Here is a 24,004-nt window from a genome sequence, read left to right on the forward strand (position 1 = left end):
AGAAATGTTTTAAATATTTTGTGAAATCCAACTGCTCTGGTTTTATCCTTTGGTTGCTTGTGCATTGGTGCCATATCTAAGAAATCTTTGTCAATTTCAATATCAGGAAATTTTTCCCTGCTTTCTCCTCAGTTTTATTTTTATCATGCTTATGTGTAGATTTTTAAAAATGTATTTAGAACAGGGTTTGCAGGTGCTCACAACACAAATTGGACTCAGCGATATTCCTCTTTTCAGCCTCCCAAGTGCTGGGATTACGGGTGCGCACCACCATGCCCAGTCTCAATTGCAGGTGCCCTCGGGGTGGGGCCGGCACTTATATGTAGATTTTGATACATTTTGAATGACTTTTTGTATATGCAATAAGGTAAATATTCTATTTAATTATTTTCATTTAAATAAGGATTTTTTCCACCATTGTTTGTTGAAAACTTTTCTTTCCCCCATTGTACTGATTTTTTACATGTTTGTCATTCTAATGAGTCTATGCCAATAATAATTTATGGGTTTTTTTCCCTAAGTAATGACATTGAATAGTTTTAAATGTTCCGTTGGCCTTTCATATGTCTTTCTTCATGAATTTCCTATTCACATCTTTTGTTCATTATTTTATTTGGTTTATTTCTACTTTATTATTGAGTTGTACTATCAGTACAACTGATATATAGTCTCAATGTAAATCCTTTTTGGATATAAGTATTGTAAGTAGTTGCTTCCTTGTGAAAATTGCTCATTCTTTTTTTTGCCACTTAAAACGTCAGTTTACTGTGTCAATATTCAGATTATTTGACCTTGGACCAACAGTTCATATTGCTTACAAACTAGTTCAACCTCAGCAATTCATGGTGCCAAGATGGGACTGCATACTCCACAGGACCTAAAAATTGGAGAGGGATTTTTTTTTTTTTTTTTTGCTGGCTCAGGCTGCCTTAAGGGTGGGTCTGGAGTGGAGCTGGGGATCGAACCGCGGTCCCCTGCAACTGACTGAGTTTGCAGAAGGAGGCACTTTAAATAACTGAGCTAACCTGCATGCCCCCTTCATTTTCTGAATAATGTCTTTTTATTGTATACTTTTAACTGTAATTACACTCATCTTTCCTGTTTTTTTTTTTTTTCTTTCTCTTGTTTGGCTAGGGATTATCTGGGTCTCTTTCATAATGATCTTTGCATATACTACACAGTTATGAAGTTTTTATATTGTTTTCTACAAGAAACTGTATAATTTTGTTTTATAATCAGGTCTATGATTTCTGATGATTGAATTTTTCTGTATGGTAAAGGATACAAGTGGAAGTTTATTTTTTCCTACATGGATGACTAGGTTTCCCTGAACTATAAATGTAAAGGACTTGTCTTTTTTTACTGAAGTGTTTTAATTCTTTAGTTAAAAGTAATTGATTATAGAAGTGTGTGGGATCTTCTATTCTCTCACACATTTTGTTCATTCTCACAGATGTAGCACACTCTTGATTACTGTTATCTTGGATGCTGTTATGTCTTGACATTAGGCAGCTTAAGGGTTTAAGCTTAGTTTTTCTAAGACGACTTGGTTCTTCTAACTCAGTGATGGTGAAACTTTTACAGAGAAGTACCCAAACTGCAACCCAATCTATCTATTTACCTTGAAGGGCCAACATTGTAATTAAGCTTTATTATACTGAGATTTTAGAAAAAGTAACTCATGCATCAACATATTTTGTTTTAAAGGAAAACTAAATAATGCTTGTACCATAGATTCACCACTACTGTTCTTTGAAGAGACATACAGATTTTGTAATCAGTATGTCATTGCTACCAAAATCTTTTCTAGATTTTGGCTGGGACTACACTGAATATACATAGATCATTTGAAGAAAATCTATTTCTTAATGGTATTAACTTGCAAACTTTAATCACAATATGTCCCTATATTGTAACTAAGACTTTCATTTCCTAGGCAATGTGTTTTTAGTATATGGTCTTACATGTATATGTTAAATTTGTCCTTAAGGATTTCACATTTGTGCTATTACAAATAATATTTTAAGTAGTAATTTTCTATTGCTAATTATAAGTACGCAAAAATACGGCTGAACTTGTACATTGTCCTTTGTACAGAGCAAGCACTGGAGACAAGGCAGTCATGCTTTTGCATTCAGCCAATGTCTTCTTACTCATCTCATACTATACCTGTTAAAAGTTTTTGAAGTTTGTTAGAATCATTCTCATATTTCAAAACTGCCTTGTAGGCTATTAGTGGTCACAACATCTGTCCAACTTGTATTTTCAGGCTTATACCTTCTAAAGCGATGCTTAGATTGTACTTGCTTTAAACTGCTTCTTTGGAATTTAGGCTTCTTTATGTGATTCACCTTGACAAATTAATTGGACAAGGAAGGGAATGGTACATTTCCAGGCAGAAGCTTTAGGATCCTCAGCACAATCCAACATGTACTTTTACTTTCTGTGGTTTTGGTTAACGTATGTGTTGTGATCGAACATATATCTGCCTGAGCCACTGAGCAGGGCTCCCCTGTCTTGTCTGAGATTCTAAGCTGATTCTAATTAGCCAGCTGCCCTAGGGATGACTTTTCCCTTTTGGTCAGATTCTTGTCAAAGAGGAGACTTAGGCACCATCTGATGTTCGGTTTGTTTGTTTTGGTAGTGCTCTTACAGATTGGATGGTAGGGGCAGACAAATGGCCTGGACTTATGCAGCAAATGACCTTGAATGGAGGGTCTTTGTCTAGAGACTGTTTTCAGAGTTAGAGAATTTTTTTCCTTTTCCTTATATCTGTATTCAGAATGAGTCTGTTACTGTTTTCTTTAATAAAGGGAGTTTAAGCTATTCCTGTTAAAGTAAGCTATGTTCAGATTCATGAAAATTGTATCTAACTGACATGGCCTGGTCTCCAGGGCAACCAAAGGTTTTAGGCCCCATTATCATAAAGTTTAGTAAACTCTGGGCTAGGGTTGGAATTCTTTAAGCCAGGTTACATTGTACTGCAAAGTGGCACATAGTATAAGACTCTGGAGATATCTGAGTGAGTCTCACAGGTTTCACTAACCTACTAACCTTCTATTTCTTACAGGATAGTTCATCTTCTAGTTATACACACATAGTTGTATGTAGAAAGATATATAATATGTTTAAGAAATGAACTATGCTGTCACTTAAAATTTAAGGTTTTTAATAAAGTATCATAATCTAGTATTTTTGCTAACACCCCAACCCTATGTTTTGGTCAGTGGTAACTAACTGATTCTCTTTTTGTTTCTTTGTTTCTGGAGGTTTTTTGTTTGTTTGTTTTTAATGTATTTGGTTGTTATAGGTCTCACATGCTGCTTGGACTCATGGCGATCCTCCTGCTTTCAGCCTCCCCAGAGTTGGGATTACAGGCATGCACTACTATACCCAGACTCTGGCCAGCTCAGCCCACCCTGGGGCCGAGGTTGGAGAAGCATGTGGTCCCAGGGATCAAATCGTGGTCCCTGTGCTTGCCTGAGCTTGCCTAAGCAGGTCAACTAAGCTATCTTGCCAGCCCTCTTCACTGATTCTTATAAGCTGCAGATTTTGAAAGTGTGTCATCACACTATCTCTACTGGCAGTGTGTGGGCACATGTGTATTATGCATGTGTGTGTACAGTCAGGCCTCAAAGATATTTGTGGATGTAAAGCAGCATTGAAAAAAAGTCAATGTCTTGGTAGGGCAATTAACAGAATTATTTTGGTTTTTTACTAAATATAAAAGTTATATTTCCATTGTATTTTACTCTATTAAGTGTATAATAGCATTGTATCCAAAAATAAGGATATATCTTAAAATTACCTTAGGGCTAAAAAATTTTAATGACCATCTGAACTGTTGAGAAATGATATCAATAGATATATTCAACATAAGGTTATTATAAAACTTCAATTTTTAAAAAATATGGGTCATCTATGTGCAGTAATAAAGTGAAATGTAGCTTATTGATACTTACATACTACGATAGCATATTTATATTATTACAAATTATTTTATTGCATATATAGATAAACAATGATAAAAACCCAATACAAACCAGAAGAGGTTAGAAATGTAGTATGTCCTAAAAAATTCCATATGAATTATTCTTTCAAAAAGAGAAACTACCCACTTGGGTATCCCAGATGACCAGATTTGCATTTTAAAGTGCTAGACCTCTATCAGGATGACCCTAGGCATCCCAAAGGTTAATCATCAGAAGCCCATATTTAGAGGGTTAGATAGCTGTCATTAGGATAAGATACTGCAAGTCATCTAAGAAAAAATTAACTAGCAAACTGAGATAATAAAAAGTTGACCCAAATGGGAGGATAGAAACTTCATACCCAGAAGTAAAACTCTAAAGAAAAAGTAATTTAGGGTTAAGTGCCAATTTCTACTCATTTTTAATATAGCTGGTTCTTTTCATTTTAAGTACAATATATCAAACAGGTACAGCATCCCACAATTGAAAGACTTAGCTGCTTATCATTCAATCATAGGAGGACTTAAGAGAAAAATCTACAGCTTTATCAATCAAAAGAAAAAGAAGCCAAATTTCCTAATTATTACACCAACTGATAGCTACTTCAACTACCTACTTTCAAATTAGGTACTTCCACCTTTTAGCTTTGTTAATTTACTGATCTGAGAGTCAGTTTCTTCATCTTCTAAATGAGAATGTTATCAGCACCCACCATGCAGCATCATTCCATCAGTAAAATAACACATCTAAAGTGCTTAGAATAGTGGCTGGTACATAGTTATAGCTTTATTTCAAAAAATTAGAGATCAGTGTTGTTACTTAGATTTGGGTCTTTTGTCTCTTATTACATAAATAAGGAACATAGCATTTTCTAAAAATAAATGTATCCTTTATACTTATTTTATAAATTGTTAGCTAATTTTAATATACAATGCAACTCTCCAGAAAGTGACTTCTCTAACAAATACTTGGTTGATTTATATATAGCAATATTTTATGATCGTGAAGAAAATGGCTTTAGCCTAAATGCTTATTTTATGCTTTATAACTTGTTTTGTATGAGCACAGATGCCTGAGTCTATTCTTGGGCAGACTTTGTTGTGGGTCCTCTTTTCTTTTTCAATTTCTAGATCTCCAAATCTTGATAAAAGAACTAAAGTAGCTGATAAAGTACTTGGGAGCTTAACACTTTATCTACAGCAAAGAACTGAAAAAATATTTTCTCAGAAGCACACCACTATGAACAGACACTACATAGCTGATACACTTTCAAGAGAATGTTAAGGAAAGAGAACTGAATTGGGACTCTAAAAAAATAGATTTTAATCTAGGGGCTACTAAAAAATAATTTAGCAGATATTAACCTATTGTGCATCAATTAATGGAAAACGAACCCACTTCAGTAATCTAAGCCACGTACAGCCTGCTATGCCGTATTGTTTTTAGTGTCTTCAAACATTAGATATGATAGTCAGACTCCAAATAAGGTAAGTAAGATCTAAATGATAGTTTAGCAAAGATTTATAGAAGTCTAACACGTGCCACACACTGAGTGCTGGAAATCCGAGGTGAGTCGTTTTCCTGCCCTTGACAAACGTGTACCCCGGAGATAGGAGTCCGACATGTGCGTAGATGGCATTTGGATGTGCCGATGTTAAATGCTCCCATAATGGTGTGGCTCATCCCGAGAGGCCCGGCAGCACTGAGGATTGGGCTGATGCTCTGTCAGAGGCCATCAGTGTCTCATGGGCAAAATGAGGCCTGAGTTTGACAGTCAGGATCACTCCACGCCCAGGAGGGGAGGAAAGGAAGAGCACAGCAGGCAAATCCTATCTGCTTGAACCACGTTAGCTGGTGGAGGGCAAGGTGCAGAGCACTGTGGAAGTGCACGGGATCGTGTGTACCGCAGGAGGCACCGGAAGCTGATGCAGAAGCATGAAGGCACGGAAGAGGTACAGTGCACACAACCAGCTGGGCTCCGAACTCGTGCAAGACCGATGCTCGTAGCTTTTTCCCTGTGGAATGGAGCTGTGAGATTAGTCCTGGCCAGTAGGCTTGGGATATGAAAGACATGTGTCACTTTTATACCAAAAGAGCCATTATTCAGTGACCTGCCCTAGGGTTTTTGCTATACAGTGTATAATTCAAGGTCCATAAGAACAAAGGGGAGGGATGGATTTTCATGAATAGGCAAAGTTAGAAAGTTTCTGAAGAATGAGAAATGAACTTTTGTTGCAGAGCCACTGAGATTTTTGTGTCAGTCAGTACTGTTGAGTAAACCAGTCTATTCTCCTAAAATATCTTAGTGAAGGTTAATTGTTTGTCAGAAAGCTAAAGAAGAGGAAGCTAGTTTCTAGTTAAATGACTGCTGAGATGGATTAATGAATTAGAGAAAATCCAAATATAAAAATAACTAAATTGGAAGGATGAAAAGTGGAAACATGATAATGTGTAGACTGTGACGTGTGTGTGTGTGTGTGTGTGTGTGTGTGTGTCTGCATGTGTGTTATCTGAAGAATATTTTCAATCAATACTTAGATACATGAGCCAAAAGTGCAATGGATTCTCAGGGCTAAAACAAAAAATTAGAAATTTGGATATTCTTATTATAAATGACAGTTAAGTTTATTAGAACAAATGAAATCATCCAAAGAAGTTGTGAAACAATTACTGAATTTAAACTAAGCAAGTAACCCAAAGCTCTTAAGTCAGCTTCATCATCAGGATTATCCATTTTGGCTAAAAATAATGTGACTAGAAAAACAACTTCCAGCAGAAATTGTCATCTTTATAATTTGCAGTTAATTGTTTTTCCTTATCTTAAAATGAAAGATAAGACTGAGACATAATGAGTTTTGTTTTCTACATTTTTCTTAGAATTGGCATGTTTTATTTGCTTACACGCTAGATATTTCATGAGTGTGTGTTTGATATTCTTTCACTTCTTTACAGATCTATTATTCTGACTTCACTAATAATCAATGCCATCTATTCAATAAAAGAAGTATGTGTGTGAATGGAAAATTTTTTGGAAGCAGTGTTCATTTAGATAGATCATCACTAGAAAGGTAAACCTAAAGATTATTCATTGCTTTAGTTGCCTTGAGCACATCACGTTTCATAGCTACTTCACAGCGAACCTTACCACATTCTTTTGAGTTGTTATTTTTATTGCCCGACCCTCCTCTTTTACGAGCTCGGAGAAAGAAGAGGCCTTATTTGACTAGTTCTGCATTACACGTGTGTCCTCAGCACACGGTAGCTATTCACTAATTATCTGCTAGGTCCACAGGACGTACATATACTAAAGGACAATGAACCTCAACAAAATAATCATTTGGTCTTCTGTGTTAGTATGAAAGTATTATCGATGTTTATGTCTAAATGAGAACTATAGGACTTAGAGTCTCTTTTCTCATCCCTGCTTTTTCATTCATATACTCAATGAATCCTTACAAAAATTTTGCATATTACACCTTAAAAATATATGCCAAATCAAACCAATTCCCACACTGCACAACTCTGGTCGCTGCCACCTTTGCCCCTGTCTTGGATTCCGTGAGTCTTTCCTCACTCTTCTTTCGGCTTCTCTCCTGGCTGTGCAGCCCCCTGCTGTGGCTGGGCTGTGGTTCTAGTGTCTCCTCAGGGTTCATGTGTTAGAGGTGTTGACTTTAATGTGGTACCGCTGGAGATGGAGCTCGTTAAACATTTGGCAGGTGGGCTTCATGAGCAGTCCTTGGGTCACTTCAGAAAGGACTAAGGTAGTTCTTGTGGAGCCCCAGTTAGTTCTCATGGGTGTTAGTTGTTGTAGAATCCTCAGGACTCTTGAACAGATTCACTGGCTCTCTGTTTGGCAGTGTAATCACTTCCTCCTGTGTGCACTTCCACCACACGCTGCATCCTTTCAGTGCATCACCGGATTCCCTGAGGCCATCACCACAGTGCAGCCTACTGCTGTGGGCCCCAGAGCTGTGGCCTAAATAAAGGAATCAGCCTTCATTACCGTATTTCAGTGCAATAGGACTCATTTGTGAGTAATTACTCTAATTTCCAGGAAGATATAAAATGTTATGAGGACATTCTCACAATTTTCAATATTAATTGATAAAAAATGTATTTTGTAGTCAAGAAAAATGAATGACGTGAGGTCAACAAAGTAATAGGCAACAAGTGTTAATATAATAAGATACAAACTCGACCTCATCAGAAGATAAGAATTCAAAGTAGTTTATACCTAAGTGTAAAAAATAAATTGATGTACACAGAAATGATTGTGTCTCCTAAGACATACTATTTTAATCAGAAACTCAAATGTAACAAGACACAACAAACTAAAACTATTCCCTAAGTATCTACCAGAGTCTTTAACCTGCTGCTAAGAGTATGATCCAGTATAGGAATGTATTTATTGCACTACTGGTTAAATCATAAATAACATAGCCAATTTTACATGACACAGTGGAGGTTTGTAGTTACTTATTTTTCTCCTGAGGTGTAGAGGGCCCTGGCTGTTGATCACATTGCTTCTGGGTTAAAAAGTGTCTGAGAACAGCCCAGAACCCCAAGCAGTGGCTGATGTTAAGACTGCTGAAAGAACCCAGTAGAGCTCTGTGCTAAAAACTAGTTGAGCAGCATTTTCTCTGATTTACACCCATTCAGCTTTCCATTGAGTAATCAAGAATACCATAACAAACACAAACGTCAGACAGTGTTTGCAAGTAATTACACTAAGAATACAAATCTGCCCCCGTAATGTGGAGCCTAAATTTTGTAAGACAAACTATCCCTAACAACATTTGGTTTGCTTTCTTGTGTAAAATAAAGCTAGGGAAATAAAACTACTGGTAAGTAAGCCAATGCCTTTTCACAATATTTTCCAGTTTTGTTCCTTTGAAATTAAATAATGAATTTCACAAGAAATAATATGGATAGATTTTTGAAGAAGTATCCATATATATACTTGAACACTCACAGTATATCTAGATTAGTTTTACATCCAATTTAAAGGAGAAGTTTGCCTTTCAGAAAAGGTAACTTGTTATGCCATTAGTAAGTGACAAAAGATAAAGTTTGACATTCATGCCCCCATTTCTTTCTACCACCTTTACTGCTTTAAGGCGCCTGGATATCTTATTGCCATCCAGCTATACAAAAGGTTTTACACACACACACACACACACACACACACACACACACACACACAATTTACACAGCCCATTTCACCTATTCCCAAGGACCTGTGGCACTCTAATTTATCAAAGGAACTAATTCACTTCCCTACACAGAAAGGGCTGGTTTGAGAAAAGCCATCCCATCCCTGATTGGAAGATCCCTGGGAAAGTTTAATTGTCAGTGACCTTTACCAAAGTAGGAATCCTCAAGCCAAAAAACCCAGATTTAGAAGCCATCTTGCCAAGCACACCCCCTGACACTCTCTTGACCTGGAGCCATCCGTTTTACAAGCAGCCCACTCTCATTTAATATTGTCCCTGGGTGCTACCTGACACTCATATTCTTGGGGCAAAGAGACTGGCAGCAGCCGGGCAGGAAAAAAAGTGTGCAGAGGGATTAAAAAGTACCCTGTTCATGGCTTGAAAGTTTGTAAAGAAAGTACTGAACACAGACTTCCCAGAGTATCAAAAGGAAAATTTATGCATTGCCTTTGAGTTCAACTTCTCCATTAAAGCTTTTTCCCTATAATCTAGGGAGTTCTTATCTTGGTGACTTATGATGTTATGGAGGGGCTCATGCATGGAAAATGTCAATAGAAATAGTAACTCTGGAAAGGAAGGGCCTCCTAATTAGTCCCCATTTAGATTTTATGATGGCTTTGAGATCTGCTCATCCTGACAGTGCGCACTGTGGTTACATATTGTTCTAGCCTGAGGGAACCATAGGAAAATCCAGATTTATTGTACCTATCATACCAGCATATTTCATTTGCCATTATGAGCAGCCATCTCGCAATGATGCAGGAGTATTTATTACAGATTAAATTGTAGGACCTGGATGGTTTAGTGAGGTTCTTGAGGTATCATTTATGTCATTAACTGGCTCATTATCAGATCTGCAAATCTCCATTCTTTCCTGAGCCTTCTGTTTGAGCAGGGAGGCTTCCAGACTGGAGCAGTTTCCAGGCTGTATTTTGTGGTAGCAGGCACGAAGTTTAACGTAGACAAAGCAAATCGCCTGCATCACCGTGTGTTGTTGTTTTACCTGATTTCCTGGGCGGTCGTGGCAAATCCCTCTTTAGTGCTCTTTGCTGGGGAGGTCAGAGCAGGAAGGGTCTGTCTATCGTCGGGCAGCTCAATCCTGACCAGGTGCTGCGCGCATGAAGTCTGAGGGCGGGGGTGACTTCGGAGTCGCTCGATGCAGGGATTTATTTTCAGAGGTGGCTAACACTAATTAGGTTAGGAGTGCCTGGATGCCTTCTGAAGATGCAGCCTCCAGTTTTTCTTTTCTGATAAATAACCCCACGTTTGAGAACAGGAAGGGAGAAGACGAGAGTGTGTGAAATTTAATTGTGGTTATTTAAGAAGTTAGCTGCTCTTCTGTGCTGATTATCTGCGGCGAGAGGGTTCAGTTTTCATGTCTTGGTGCCACTGGGACTGCCTTTTAATTCTACCTAAGAAGCTCAGCGAAGAGGATTCACTGATGGCTGATTATGAATTTTTTTTTTTTAAGATAGCAGAATATTTTTGCCTAAAACAGGCTGGTGAGCATTTTCAGGAAGGAATACTCAGACCACAGTGTTTACCCCTAACTCTCTGCTCCGGTTTAGTTCTTCTATTTGCATTTATTGTTTGATTCAGAGTGGGGGGTTCTTTGTTGGTATTTGCCCTATTTACTCTCCTATATTGCTTTTTCATAAAGCCCAGGGAATGGCATTTAAGTTGCTGTGTTCTTTGGTATTAGAGTACTCTCTGTACAGGCAAACAAGTACCTATAGAAATGCTGAACTCAAATTCATAGATTATCTGGGGAAGAAATGCCTTGTGATTTAATTGTGAGTGTAATTAATTCACTGCATAGACAATAGTTGCTGGGAAGGGTGCATTTTGACAAAGGAAAGGAATCACAGGTAGAGGCTGTTATGTATTCATTTAAAAGGATTTGATATTATGTTATACAGCTGCATCTGAGACAACAGAATTGGTTGCCTGTTTCATTTTTATTTTATATTTATTTTATAAAGATTCGTTATTCACTTTCGCTTTTTAATGTACTGAGCTACAGAAAATAATTTCACCGTTGACTAACAACTCAGCAGATAAGACACCGCCTGCCTCACCGCTGCAACTGTCGCCCTAGATGGAGGAAGAAACACACAGCGGCGTGACTGAACTAAATGGGCACCGGTGACGGCGCGGCGGGCGTTTCTGGCCATGCGCTGCCTTTTCCTCACTTATTACGGAGACTTGAGCAGATGCTGAGCAGCTACTTCTTGTAATCAGTTATTGCAGAGGGGGCTGCAGAAAGCTTCTCGTTTTTACTTGTTGCTTGAAAGTTAGAGTTAATGAAGCAGTGCAGAAAGGTCAGGAGGAATCTTCTTTACTTTTGGCCACTAAGCAGGATAATTTAAAGGCTTGATAATGATGCTATTGCCTCTGTGTTGTTCTAGTTCAGAAGGGATCTCACCACTTTCACTAAACAAGAATTGCTAAAGAGTGTTAGATAATTCCCAGTTTGCATTTCTTGATATTCATTTTCTTGTCCACATATTATTTTGGAATGTAAATAGAGTACAAGACAAATAATGTGCAGTAATTTTTGCCACCCATCTGCAACATGTAAAGCACAGTTAATTTGACTCCAGATGTTTTTGTTACTGTTTTTTCTCTAAAATGTAAATAAAACTTAATTATTGCTAATTTATCTCTAATAGGAATTGCAAAATCATGTAATTCTTTACTTAGGAAACACATTTAGGCCTCAGTTCCTGAAACCTACTTCTTCCACCCAAATTTTTAAGAAGCACCACTTGTAAGAAGAATTAAGGGACATTTGTAAAATTTCTCCTGTTTATGTTTGTTCTGTTAGCCTATGAATTCATGCTTTTCAAGTCTATGCTGTAATAAAGGATGAGTATTGAAACTAGAATAAAGAGCTAATCTGTGAATTATCCTGGAAATAATGTAAACATTCAGATGTATCTTTCATTTTAATAAATGCTTAAAGACATAATTTTGCATGAAAGCTAAAAAATTGCCTATCTTTAAACATGTACAGCTTAAAAGGAAACATCCATAAACACCAATGCTTATAATATTGTTTATATTGTGCCTTAGTAAGTGTGTGAGGTGGATTATAATTATACATATGTGTGTACATATGCATGCACGTGTGCAACACTCTACCTGAGTGGTTGACCAATTAAAGCAGAACTTAGCACTAAATGAGTCATCGCTTGTACTCACCATACACTGTAGGCACTCGAATAAATAAAATCTGTGCTGCTAAAAATAGACTCCTTGAAATAAGAGCTTCTTATTTGAAGTTTCTTTGTAATGCTCCTCTCACCAACCTCAGTGCCTGCTCTTTGCATTGTAGTCTTAATATTGAGCTTGCTCATTAATCTACGTCCTCTTTTAGGTTAGCCTAGGCTGTGCTTGTAGCTGTAGTACTCACTGGGTTGCCGTAGGAACAAGAGTTCTGAGTAAATATGCTTATGGAGAAGAAATGACTACTAATTAAATGTGAATAGCATTTATAAATTGCCTAGTTCTCACAAAATGCGGAACATAATATGCTTTGATGTACTTCATTAGTAAAAGGCATCTATATTTTTAAAATACATGCTAGTAAAGAAAACCAAATTTTAATACAAAAAATTATCTTTGTGTGGTTTCATTTTTCTGCCAACTATAAATCCTATAATTTAATGCAGATAGCCTTTTACTGCACTAACATGGCAGAATAAGACATTTGGTCAGCCTGTGAAAGTGCTGGAAACCTTTACTATTCCCTTACCAAGGTGTAATTCCTATTTTATTGTTTGGAGTATAGCATTTCTATTAAATTTTAGACAAAAAGAAACTGGCTTATAACATCTACCCCGAATAGGTATGTAATATTGTCACATCACATGGAGGAGCATTGTGGTCTTTTCTGCCTATTGCCTGTAAAATCAGGACTTTGGTCTGAAACTACAAAGGCAGCTTTCAGTCATGGGGCAGCTTTAGTTTTGCTTTGTTTAATGCTGAAAGGCACCTCTCACCCTTATGAAGACATTAAGTCCACAACTTCATTATCACTCTTCATGTCACATAAATGACCTCATCACGGTTTCCCTTAAGATTCTGAAATTTAAGAATACAATCTTCTGTTCGAACATTTTTTGCCAGATTTTGGGAGCTAAGTGTTTGAAATTGATTTATTTCCAAACAATTGATAAAGAACTGGTCCACAGCACTCCGGCATAAGATAATTATTGCAAGCCCTATCTACAATTCCAGGACAGGCAAGCTGTTAAGTTAAATGGGCCATGGACATAGTTATGTTAACTTCTAGGTTAACTCAGAGAACGATTGCAGTTTGATTAGTGTTTCCTAAAGATAGCTCTTCTCTGGAAGAAGCTCCAAATCATTGACTGGCAGAGTATCAAAGAAAAATGGACTTCAAGATATTTTTTAACACATTGAATGATCTATTTTATATTTCTTTGTTTTAATAATGTATTTATGATAATTTATATTTTAATAATATATATGGAGAGAGACAGAGAGAGAGACAGAGAGACAGAGAGACAGAGACAGAGAGAAAATGCTTGGGCTCACATTCTCTTTCTCAAAATAAAAGGCAAGTGTCCCCTGATCCGATGAGGACCCTGAGTGATGCAGACTGTACAGAAATCAGTCCTTGGGTTTCTGTCCTCTGAGCATGAGCAATTGACGCAGCAAGGCAGTTAGTTGTTCTGCTCCCTGCTATGTGGATATGATTAGGTTGACTTTTGCTTTATATTGATTTTCAGAGAAACATTTGTTGCCAAGTTATGTGCCGGGTTGAGGGTGATTGTTTACTTTCTGCATTGTTTCATTTTTTGAAGTAGCTAAACTCTGATTTCAGATCTGTTTTAAGAAAACAGAAGACAGTGCTTAGCATTTAATAGATATTACATCAACACTATTTCTAATGAATACTCTTCTTGTATAATGTTTTCCAGGATTTCGTTTAAAGTATCATGGATTTAATAATGTCTGATGAGTAAGATCAAATCATGGGCATTTTGTACACTTTCCATAAACACATGTTGAATTTCATTAAATAATAAACTTTTAAAATTATTAATCTTTGAGGAAAATTGAATCTAAACTTTCTGCATTACAGTTAATAAACTTATAAGCAATATAGGAAAAGGCCTTTTAAATTAAAATCACATAATTAGCATCTTAATGATTCTGTCCACTCACTAAATCAATTGTTTTTTGTTGTTTCATCTTAAAAAGAAGAGCACTGTGTGAAAATGTCAGTTATAGTATCAATATTGATTTCAATCCATGCACTTATTTATTCTATCCTGATGTGAAAAATGTTTAATTCTTTTGAAATTAATAACAAATAATTCAATAGCTAATAATAATTAATGTTCTACTGTCAAATAACAATATGACAGAATTTTCATCAAGTATTTGTTGTGGACTAAGTACTGTGCAGAATGCTTTACAGATATCATCTTTGGTAAACCTCAGGAGAGACCACAATTCCTTCTTCATTTTTAATAGCGCTCAGAGAGATCAATTGATTTGTTTAGGATATTCAGTAGTAGTGCGAGGATCCAAAATTTCTAATTCTAGGGCGTTGATTCTTAGCCTTTCTATGACACTTCTTATTTTCATCTTAGCTTATTTTTCTTCTATGGTGTTTTACTGCAATAATGTACTCTTTTCAGTACTATCTATGCTTTATCTCTGCCTTGTATTTTTTCTTTGACTGTTGTCCATAGGTAGTATGGGTAATTTTGCTTTTCAACTGCATTCAAGAGACTTTTGAGACCTGTGGTCCCCTTTCGAGCCTCTGCAAAGTAGCACATAATTACTTATTTATAACCAACCTTCCATTTGCATCTCTTGAACAGACCTGAATGCTTGTGTTTTTAGTGTTCAGTTTACCATTCCTCTGAACCACATCTTCTTTTAAAGATGATAAAGATACCTTGCTTGACAGTATTTCAAGAGATAAAAATATTCATGTAAAGGTTGTGTTTGCCCCCAAAGATTGATTTTTTTATTAAAAATAAAATAAAACATTGATTCCTAAACCTATATGAGGATTAAATTATTGATTTGGATTAAGAACAAACACCAACAGTTCCATAATTTTATTGCTTCTGAGGTTCCATTTCTCTCTTAGAAAAATCAAGTTAATCTCTTAGAAATGCCGTATGCAGGGTCCCCTCACATTTACAGAAGTCAAAGCTTATGATACTTCGGAAGTTGTAGCGACTCTTATCTCTAAGCACCACAAAGTACCATAAGTAGATTGTGCTATTGCTCGCCTTCATGGCCTGATTATCCAGCCTCTCATCAGAAGAATAACATTTCAAGATTGGACTACAGCCAACTCTGGCCAACTCAAGATACTAAACCAGAGAAATAATTTTTGGAGGACATTTATGTTCAAAACTAGTCTAGTGATGTTTTTACTAAATTTGGCAACTTAAAAATTTTAATTCCTTATTTAAAAATATATTAAATAGTTAAGTGAGAAAACCAAGGTACATGTGCTCAATACTTCTTCTTAGTAACAGTGAGAGTGGGCAGAGACCCAGTGAAAAGACCAATGAGACTGTCATCCCAGCTAGTTTCACCACACTCCAACCAGGTGACGTTCAACAAATCTCATCTCCCCTCTTTTGTATCCATTTGTTCTATTTATAAATGTAGATCTTGAAACCTCTTCTGACTGCCAGGCAATGTGCTTATGAAGATCACATGACAGAACAGACTTGAAAACTTGGGGATAATCGTGAAACAGTGTATAATGCAGTAAGTCTCATAAGCTGAGTTGCTTTTCCTTCCTCACAGGAGCTGTACCCTGCAACTCTCTTTTCTGATTTCCAAAGTGTCTCCCTTTTAATAAGACAAAAGTTGTTATCTGAGTGACATATTCTTACTTTATGGGGGCCTGACCCCACCATTCCACTTGCGCAGCTTCAACTTCTTACAATAAACCACTTAGAAGTACTGATGGGCAGATTAGCAAATGACTGTAACAAACTGTAGCAATTTAGCATAATGTTAGATATTAAATAATTATGAGATTAGTAGAAGAAACGATAATTAATAGAATATATTTAAAATAATAGTGGATAGAATATACTTTTAAAGGCTGGCTATTCTTGTTGTGCTATGTAAAGAATATGCATTAAATCTCATGAGCCTTTTATTATTTTCTTTTTTGAAGATGTAAGAGCTGAATGCATAGCTGACCTCAAACCCCATGTTCTGAACCATATATTGGTCAGACTCCAAGAAAATGAGGCCATTTTTCAAAACTTTTTCTTGTGTCTATCAGTAAAAATTTTTGACAGTGCTAAGTTGCATAACTTGTACTCAGATGCTTCAAATGGTTGGTTAGATATAGTTTCTGAAAATTTTTCTAAAATATAAGATTTTTTTGAGATGCACTAACTTATATCCTTATCTCAGGTTGTGTCAAAAAAGTAGTGAAAATTTATCCATTTAAGAAGCATTTTTCACTGTTTCCAAAAACTAAAAGTATTTTTTTTATTTTCAATACATTTCAATTTTGTTCTACTTCTGAGAGAAAGTTATCAAAAAAGTTCTGAAGTGCATAGAGTGCTGTCAGTATCACTGAAATAGATTCTTCACCATACAAGATCAAAGTGGTTATTTTGAAGTTTATATTTTACAAATAGAGTTACAGAAGTGAAGTGTAGATTGACTACCTGAGTTACTACCCAAATGCTATTTTCTTGAAGTATAATACTTGACCTTATATGCCTCTCTCTACCTATCACTCTGACCAGACGACAATTGACAATTGAAGAGCAAAAGTGCATTTTACATTCAGTCCCAATATACATCGCATTTCCTCCCCAAGTATCTGAAAATTATTTCTAAAATTATACATAGAGAAAATTTTTCCCAAACTAAATGAGCATATTTTATTGGTTGTATGCTGCTCCTCAACAAATCTGAATGAGTGAAAAGGAAGAGCTTGGAGTGAGAAAACAATACTCAGCTTTCTGTATTAATGGGTTGTGCATTGACAGAGTCAACAAAACGAATCAAAAATATTCAGAAAAATACTGCATTTGTACTAAACACATACAGACTTTATTTTTCTCATAATTTCCTAAATGATTCCATGTAGTACCTATTCACACTGTATTAGCTAACACATAATCAAAGGATGATTTACAGCATACAAAAGGATTACATGAGTTAAATACAAATACTAACTCACATTTATATAAGGCAGTCCTGTTTGGAGTCTGAAACCAATCTCCTACAGAAACTGAGAGATGGCTATGTTTCCTTTTTAAGGTAGAGTTCTTTTTGCCTAGATAATAAGCAGCTAGATGTTCAACAAATTCAATAATATACTAAGCCTAAAAATAACTCATCCTATAACATACAGCTCAACAAAGGAATTTCTCAATATATGAAATGTTTCAATAAACATTTATTATAACAGTAAAATTTGAAAATAGGAGTGGTTCCTTTTTTTAAAAAAAATCTAATCAAATGTATGTATAGCTATGATGATTTATGTTAAACAAGTAACTTGAACTTATAATCCTTGATGTTTTAAAAAATGCTTTCTTTACTGCGATGTTTCCCATTATCTTTGAGTACCTTGACATTTAATTCATTGAACATTTACTGAAAGACTACTCATTCTTACTTCCTGACTATACAGTCCTGGAAGTATTTTCACAATCTTCAGTGAGTTAAAGTAAAATAAAATGCAACCAGTAATAACACTTGGAATGCAGTTAGTACAATTATGGTGGCACTGAGGCAGAAAGGAGCCACTTTCCTGCCTCATAGAATCAGAAACTGATGGGGTATAAGGCACGAGGCCGAGGAGAGGAGAAATGTTCTGAGTAAGAACATAAATGACTGAAGGAGACAACTCATGAACATGTCTGCTGGTTCACAAGAAAGAGAAAATTTGAGAGGTAACAATAAGGTGCCATAGGGCTGAAGAAATTGCTGCTTGAGTGGCCAGAGGGAGATTTCTTTCAGAAACTCCTTTGTTAGGGAGTTTAAACTTTACCCTAAAAATGAGTCATCACATTAAATATCTTTATTTCTGAAAGATAATAGTACCCACAGTATGGAGGATGAACACAAAGCAGTGGATTAAAATTGAGTAGCTTGTGATAAAATTTAGTTAAAATTTCAAAATATTTTTCCAATAGGTTGGGATACTTGCCATGTTTGGGGGCTACTGAGATTAACTTTAGATTTTATTTTATTTTTTCTGTAGGACAGGGTCTACAGGGTCTCACTATGTAGACCGGACTCATAGTGATTCTCCTGTTTTCTTTTTCTTTTTTTTAGCTTCACTAAATTTATTTTAAAAATCATAAAACGTTTCTTACCAAAGAGCATTATATTCTGCACACTGCTCTGCACAGACTCCAGGGACCTGGGGACTATTGTTACTTTCCTCCCTGTCCCTCCCCCTAAATGTTTACAGTGACCACACAAAGCAAGAGGTTCACGGTAATTACATGGGGAAAAATTTTTTTAAACCACCAACAATGAATAAAAAATAAAATCCACTCACTCTGCTGCTGTTTTAAAATTTCAATATTAGTTTTTGCACACCCTGCCCCCAACCCTGTTTGTAAGGAACTAAAACATTACATCTGGTGAATGGCAAAAAAGGTGCAGGACTCCTTCAGTTCTTCACTAGTCTTAGTTTTCTAAGTTTGCAGCAAATACTGTGCATTCTGTATTTGGTCCTGTGTTCCTATAACAATAATGATCCAATCATCAGATCCATCTAAGGGCTCATCAATTTTGATAGAAGCTCCTGATTCGAGATGGATTTGTTTAATCTGCTGACCACCTTTGCCAATAATAGAACCAGCCAAGTCTTTGGGAATAGTTACTTGTGTAGTAAAAATAGGTCCACCATGATCACCATATGAGCCAAGACCCCCTGCATAGGAATAATCATATCCAGAGCCACCCTGTGGTTCATATGCCATCTGCCATTCTGATGGGCTCCACGTATCTATCGCAGAGGCCCAAGTTTCATCAGCACTGAAACCAACCATGCCATCATACTGGTCTCCAGGTCTTCCTCTTCTATCATAGGCCATTACATCTCCTCTAAATGCTGGTGGTGGTGGAAGAGGAAGATTCCAAGCTCTCCTACCACTGGCCACCTTGATCAGGAGGAGGGGGTGGTGGTCCCCGACAAGGGCTCATGTCATCATAATCTCTTGTACAGGGAGGAATGGGATGTCCACCTCGACCAGGAGGAATTCTGTCAAAACCACCCGTCCCCTGCATAGGAAATCCTACAGGCCATCATCAAACATCATGGTAAAACCACTAGAATCGTAACTTTCTTCATGAAAATTGGGATCGGAAGGCTGTGCACGTCCTTTGATGGGAGACTCAGATATAAGATCAAGGATGATCTTTACACATTCTACAACCCCGGCAGGCTTTCCTCCAATAAGAACAACTCTGTCAGTGGAATGAGGACAGCACTCTTGGAAAAGCTTGATTGTTGTCTGAGTGTTCTCTCGAAGTTCTTTGATTTTAGCACCTTTGAACCCAATAATTCCTCCTGCCAGACTTTGATGAATTAACAGTCTCAACTCACAGTCAAAGTCGCTTCATTTATAGTACTGGTGATTTAAGCATTCCACAGACTCAGATTCAGCAGAAGCTGGCTGGTTGCAGTGGGTGATGGCAACTGCATGCCCTCTTCCAAGGTAGGGATGATGCTCTTCAGAATTTCTCCAATTGTTTCAGTGTCAGCACTGACACTCAATATGTGCTCGGGGCCACTGCTGTCTGGGACTGAAACACTGGCATTGGAGTCTGCACGGAGAGCCTTAATGTTCTTGCCTCCTTTTCCATTCAATGTCCCAGCATTCTTGCTCTGAAGCAGAATTTGTAATTCAACCATCTCATCAGTGTTTTTAGATCTTTTAAATGCTTGCTTTTCCTCCATATCTTCTGCAGGACGTTGACCAAATTCACCATTGGTTTCAGTGTTGGGGAAGGTTTCCCTTGGCGATTCTCCTGTTTTCAGCCTCCCAAGTACTGGGATTACAGGTGCACCCCACCACGCCTAATCTCCAACACTGTCTCAGCGCACCTCAGGGGCGTGGCCAGTACTGCTCGCAGGGTATCAAACCAGCTGGCCGCTGCGCTCTGCCTAAGCAAGCGCTTTAGTCAGCTGAGCCCTAACTTTAGATTTTAAAAACTGTTAAACTCTCTTTTTCTTCTTTCATGTTAAAACTTACCTTCAGAAAAGTCTTCCTTTTATGCTCAAGATATTTTTATGCCAGTATAGAAATGTGCCCAACAGCAGACAAAATTTCACTTATTTATTTTCCTCCAACTCAGTCTTGGCCAACTACAGAGGATGTTTGCTGGTAGCTTTCCCAGTATGAATTCCCCCTTTCCCATTGCCAAGAAACTTTATGACCAGTAAGGAATTTATGTGCTTTCAGATCAATTCAATCTTCCTTTAGCTCAAGCATGGGGCCCTGATGAAGACCGGAGGACAGGCCAGAGCACGGCACTCCATTTTTTGGCCAAGTCACTTGTCCACACATGAGAGTAGGTTCAAGTCAGTCCAGTCAGACTCATTTTAAGAAATCTTTAGGAAAAATTTGGACAACGACATTTCCATTTTCCTTGCTGAAATGTATCAAGAATGCATGTAGGGTTGAAAGCAACTGGCAGCTGATGTGACAGCAAATAGGATACTCCAGACGGAGTTAAGGAAATGGAAGGGATGGGAGAGAAAAAAATCATCCTAACGAATGGCAGGGTCGCTGGATCCAGAATCTGGTTGAGCCAGACCTCTATGGGTTGTTCTATTACATGAGATAATAAAAAAACCTTATTGTTAAATTACACTGTTTTAGGCTTTTTTTATTTATAACTAAAACATCCTAGCTATTCCCTGTCAGTGCTCCTTGAGTTGTCGTGTGCTATTGATTGTTAGGTATATTCTTAGACGTTAGCTTCTATGTATTGCCACAATGAAATATTTAATGTATCTAAGAATAGTCATGCTAAATATTTAAATTATTTTCATTTTCCTCTATGATTAATCATAGTTGTAAGATTGTACAAAAATATATCATTCAAATATGATATCAATATTAATTGTGCTTTATATGAGGGACAGAGAGAAAAGAACTGAAAACCCTTTCCTACCTCCAGAAGTTAGGTTGTACTTCTGTAAGAGAATATACAATCAGACTGAAAGTAGGAGATACACATACATAACAGCTATGTTTAATTTTTTTCTGTTTTTAGTATAAGCCAAGATACATAGCTAATTTTAAACCAATTAACTTTTACTCTATTGACAAGTTCATTTGGGTTCCTGATATTCTCAGACAGTATTTTTTTTAAATAGGGCTTGGAGAGAAAGACAAAGTAGAAAGGAAAACTTCTTGGCAATCTCAAAGCAGCACCATGCAAGGAACCAAGGACGTGCGATTAAATGACACTGTAAACACAATTTTACCTACATGTTATAAGCAAGGGCCAAGAAGGTATCATCTCGCTGTCCACTTGGAACTGTATTAGGTTTAAGATTGAATCATTATTGCTGAAATTTAAGGCACTTTGCTTTTCTTTCTCTCAATAAGTTTGCAGCTCAGAATAGTTATAGATATACATATGATGAAGAGGTTTTATTAAATGCAGTTTTTATTAGACCCTGATTCCATTCACCCGGGGTAAGGTCTGAAGATTTTATAGTATGAGAAGTGATACTTAGCCTACCCACCAAAGCTTGTGAAGCACAAATATGCCAGTCCTTACAAAATTAAGGACTACCTCCTTAGTTTACCTTGTATTTTCAGCATTCTGGTTTTAATACTGTCATGGGCTCATGGAATTTTAGGCTGGGAGTTAACTGAGAATTTCATAAGAACTACTTCACTATATGTAAGAAAATACCTGAAGTCTTGGGGAGCGATCTCTTCATTCTTTTACAGCCAGCGCTCCAAAGAAATGTTCATCTGTTTGTTCAGAGCCTGGGGCATGAAGGTTGACCTTGCAACGCACTCTCCCTTCTTTCTGCCATGGACACTACCGCCCCCTTCCTCCATTTGTGCTGTGAAGTGAACGAGGCCAGGAAGGCCTGTTCTGCAGACCGGGTCGCTGGTTCTCTCCTTTTGCTAGCAGAGCAGTCCTATCCCATGTGTGGGGGCCAGAAAAAGAAGTGAAAATCCTGTTCTGGCTCCAGACTCTGGGACTCAGCGTCACAGTCCGTTTCCGGCACAGAGTCAGAGGACGCTAGGAAAGCAGTGCTGTGTCCCCAACAGCACGGTGTCCACGACAGACAGTGGCCTTCTGCCCTGTGAGATGAGACCAGGTTTAACTCTCTAGGAATCAGCTTGAAGTGCTCTGAGAGCGTGTGCTGTGTTCTCAGAATTAACAAATACCTGTGATATGACAGAGCCCCAGTAAAAACATTTATCGAGTGAATGACTGCTTAACTTTCACAAAACTTAGTGGTACGTACAATGCATTTGATAATTTAAAAAACTCTCCTTTTGCTTTGCTAGTTATATTTTAAATTACTGAACAGATTCTATAATTCTTCCCCATTATTTTTTGTTTCTAGTCACTAAACGTTGTGTCTTCTCATTGATGAAATTATTTTGTGCTTAAGGAAATTACGATACAAATATGACATGCGTCACAAAGTCCACCACCTAGCCCTGTAACTTGTTAACCCAAGAAGGCTCCCCTGAGACCCATCAGATTGAGGCACACTTCCGCCACCTACCTCTTCTCCACCATGGCTAAGAAGTGGGTCTGACCGTGCAGCTCAGACTGCCTCGTGATTAAGGGTTCCCAAAGTGACAGAAATCTACAGCATTGCCAGAATAGGTGACAGCTCGACTGGGGGCTGCTCACTCCCTAATATGGATGACAGGCAAAAGCAGCAATGCTGACAATTAAATTATACAGGATAGCTTCTATCAAAAAGCAAAGCTTCCCTTTTAAAAGTTTTCTTCCCATTTCACAAAGTCTATTATACATTTTGGTCTTTATTTACACTTTCAGTTTCTCACAGTAGAGAAACAATGTGATATTTGCATATATGCAACTTATTTCACTTAGGAATGCCATTTTAAGGTGCATCCAGTTACCTAGAAATGTCTTATGTTTACCTTTTTTATAGCTGAGTAGTACTCCACTGCATAAAAACACACATCTTTATCCATTCATCACTATGTATATCTAAATGTACCAAAGAAAAAAATTTAAAGTGAAGCTTCCTTTCAGTTTGCTCATAGAAAACCATGAACCTTCAGCATATGTGTCATCATCCTATGTGAAAGACTCCTTTCACATGCAGGTGAAACTCTGCGGGCTCATAACCATTCCTCCTGCCCTTCATCCCTGACGGAAAGGCAAGTTACCTGGTAACTTTGTGTTGCTTTTCTTCCACTCTACTGCCCAAGAATGCTGATCCTTCCAAAGGCCAACTCAAGTGCTAAGACGAGTGGTTAACTTTCAGTTCTCTTTTGACAGCTCTGCAGCAGTCAGGGAGGTTGTTTAGTCCTTTATGCCGAGAACACTCAGCTCACTTAACTTGGAGAACAACCTGCGGTCTCAGCTGTCCTCTCGCCTCCCTGTCTATTGATTCTCAAGCTCTTCTGTTGGTTTTTCCTCATGTCATAACCAGCTTCTGAGCTTCAAAAGCCTCAAAACTTGGTCCTTAGACCTATCTCCTCTCAGTTTATACTCATGCCATGGGTGAAATTCGTGTAGTTTCTTTGTTTTTATTTTAGTTTTGTGCTCACTAATTTCAAATATGTCTCCAGTCCATAACTCTTT

At 37.3% G+C, this 24,004-nt stretch overlaps 1 pseudogene; it reads right to left on the minus strand.

Moving 5' to 3' along the window:
• Nucleotides 1-15,330: 15,330 nt before the first annotated feature.
• Nucleotides 15,331-22,960, minus strand: LOC101571325 (annotated as a pseudogene).
• Between the last annotated feature and the right edge of the window lie 1,044 nt (nt 22,961-24,004).

This window comes from Octodon degus, unplaced genomic scaffold, assembly GCF_000260255.1.
Source record: "Octodon degus isolate 3935 unplaced genomic scaffold, OctDeg1.0 scaffold00032, whole genome shotgun sequence".
Classification (NCBI taxonomy): domain Eukaryota; kingdom Metazoa; phylum Chordata; class Mammalia; order Rodentia; family Octodontidae; genus Octodon; species Octodon degus.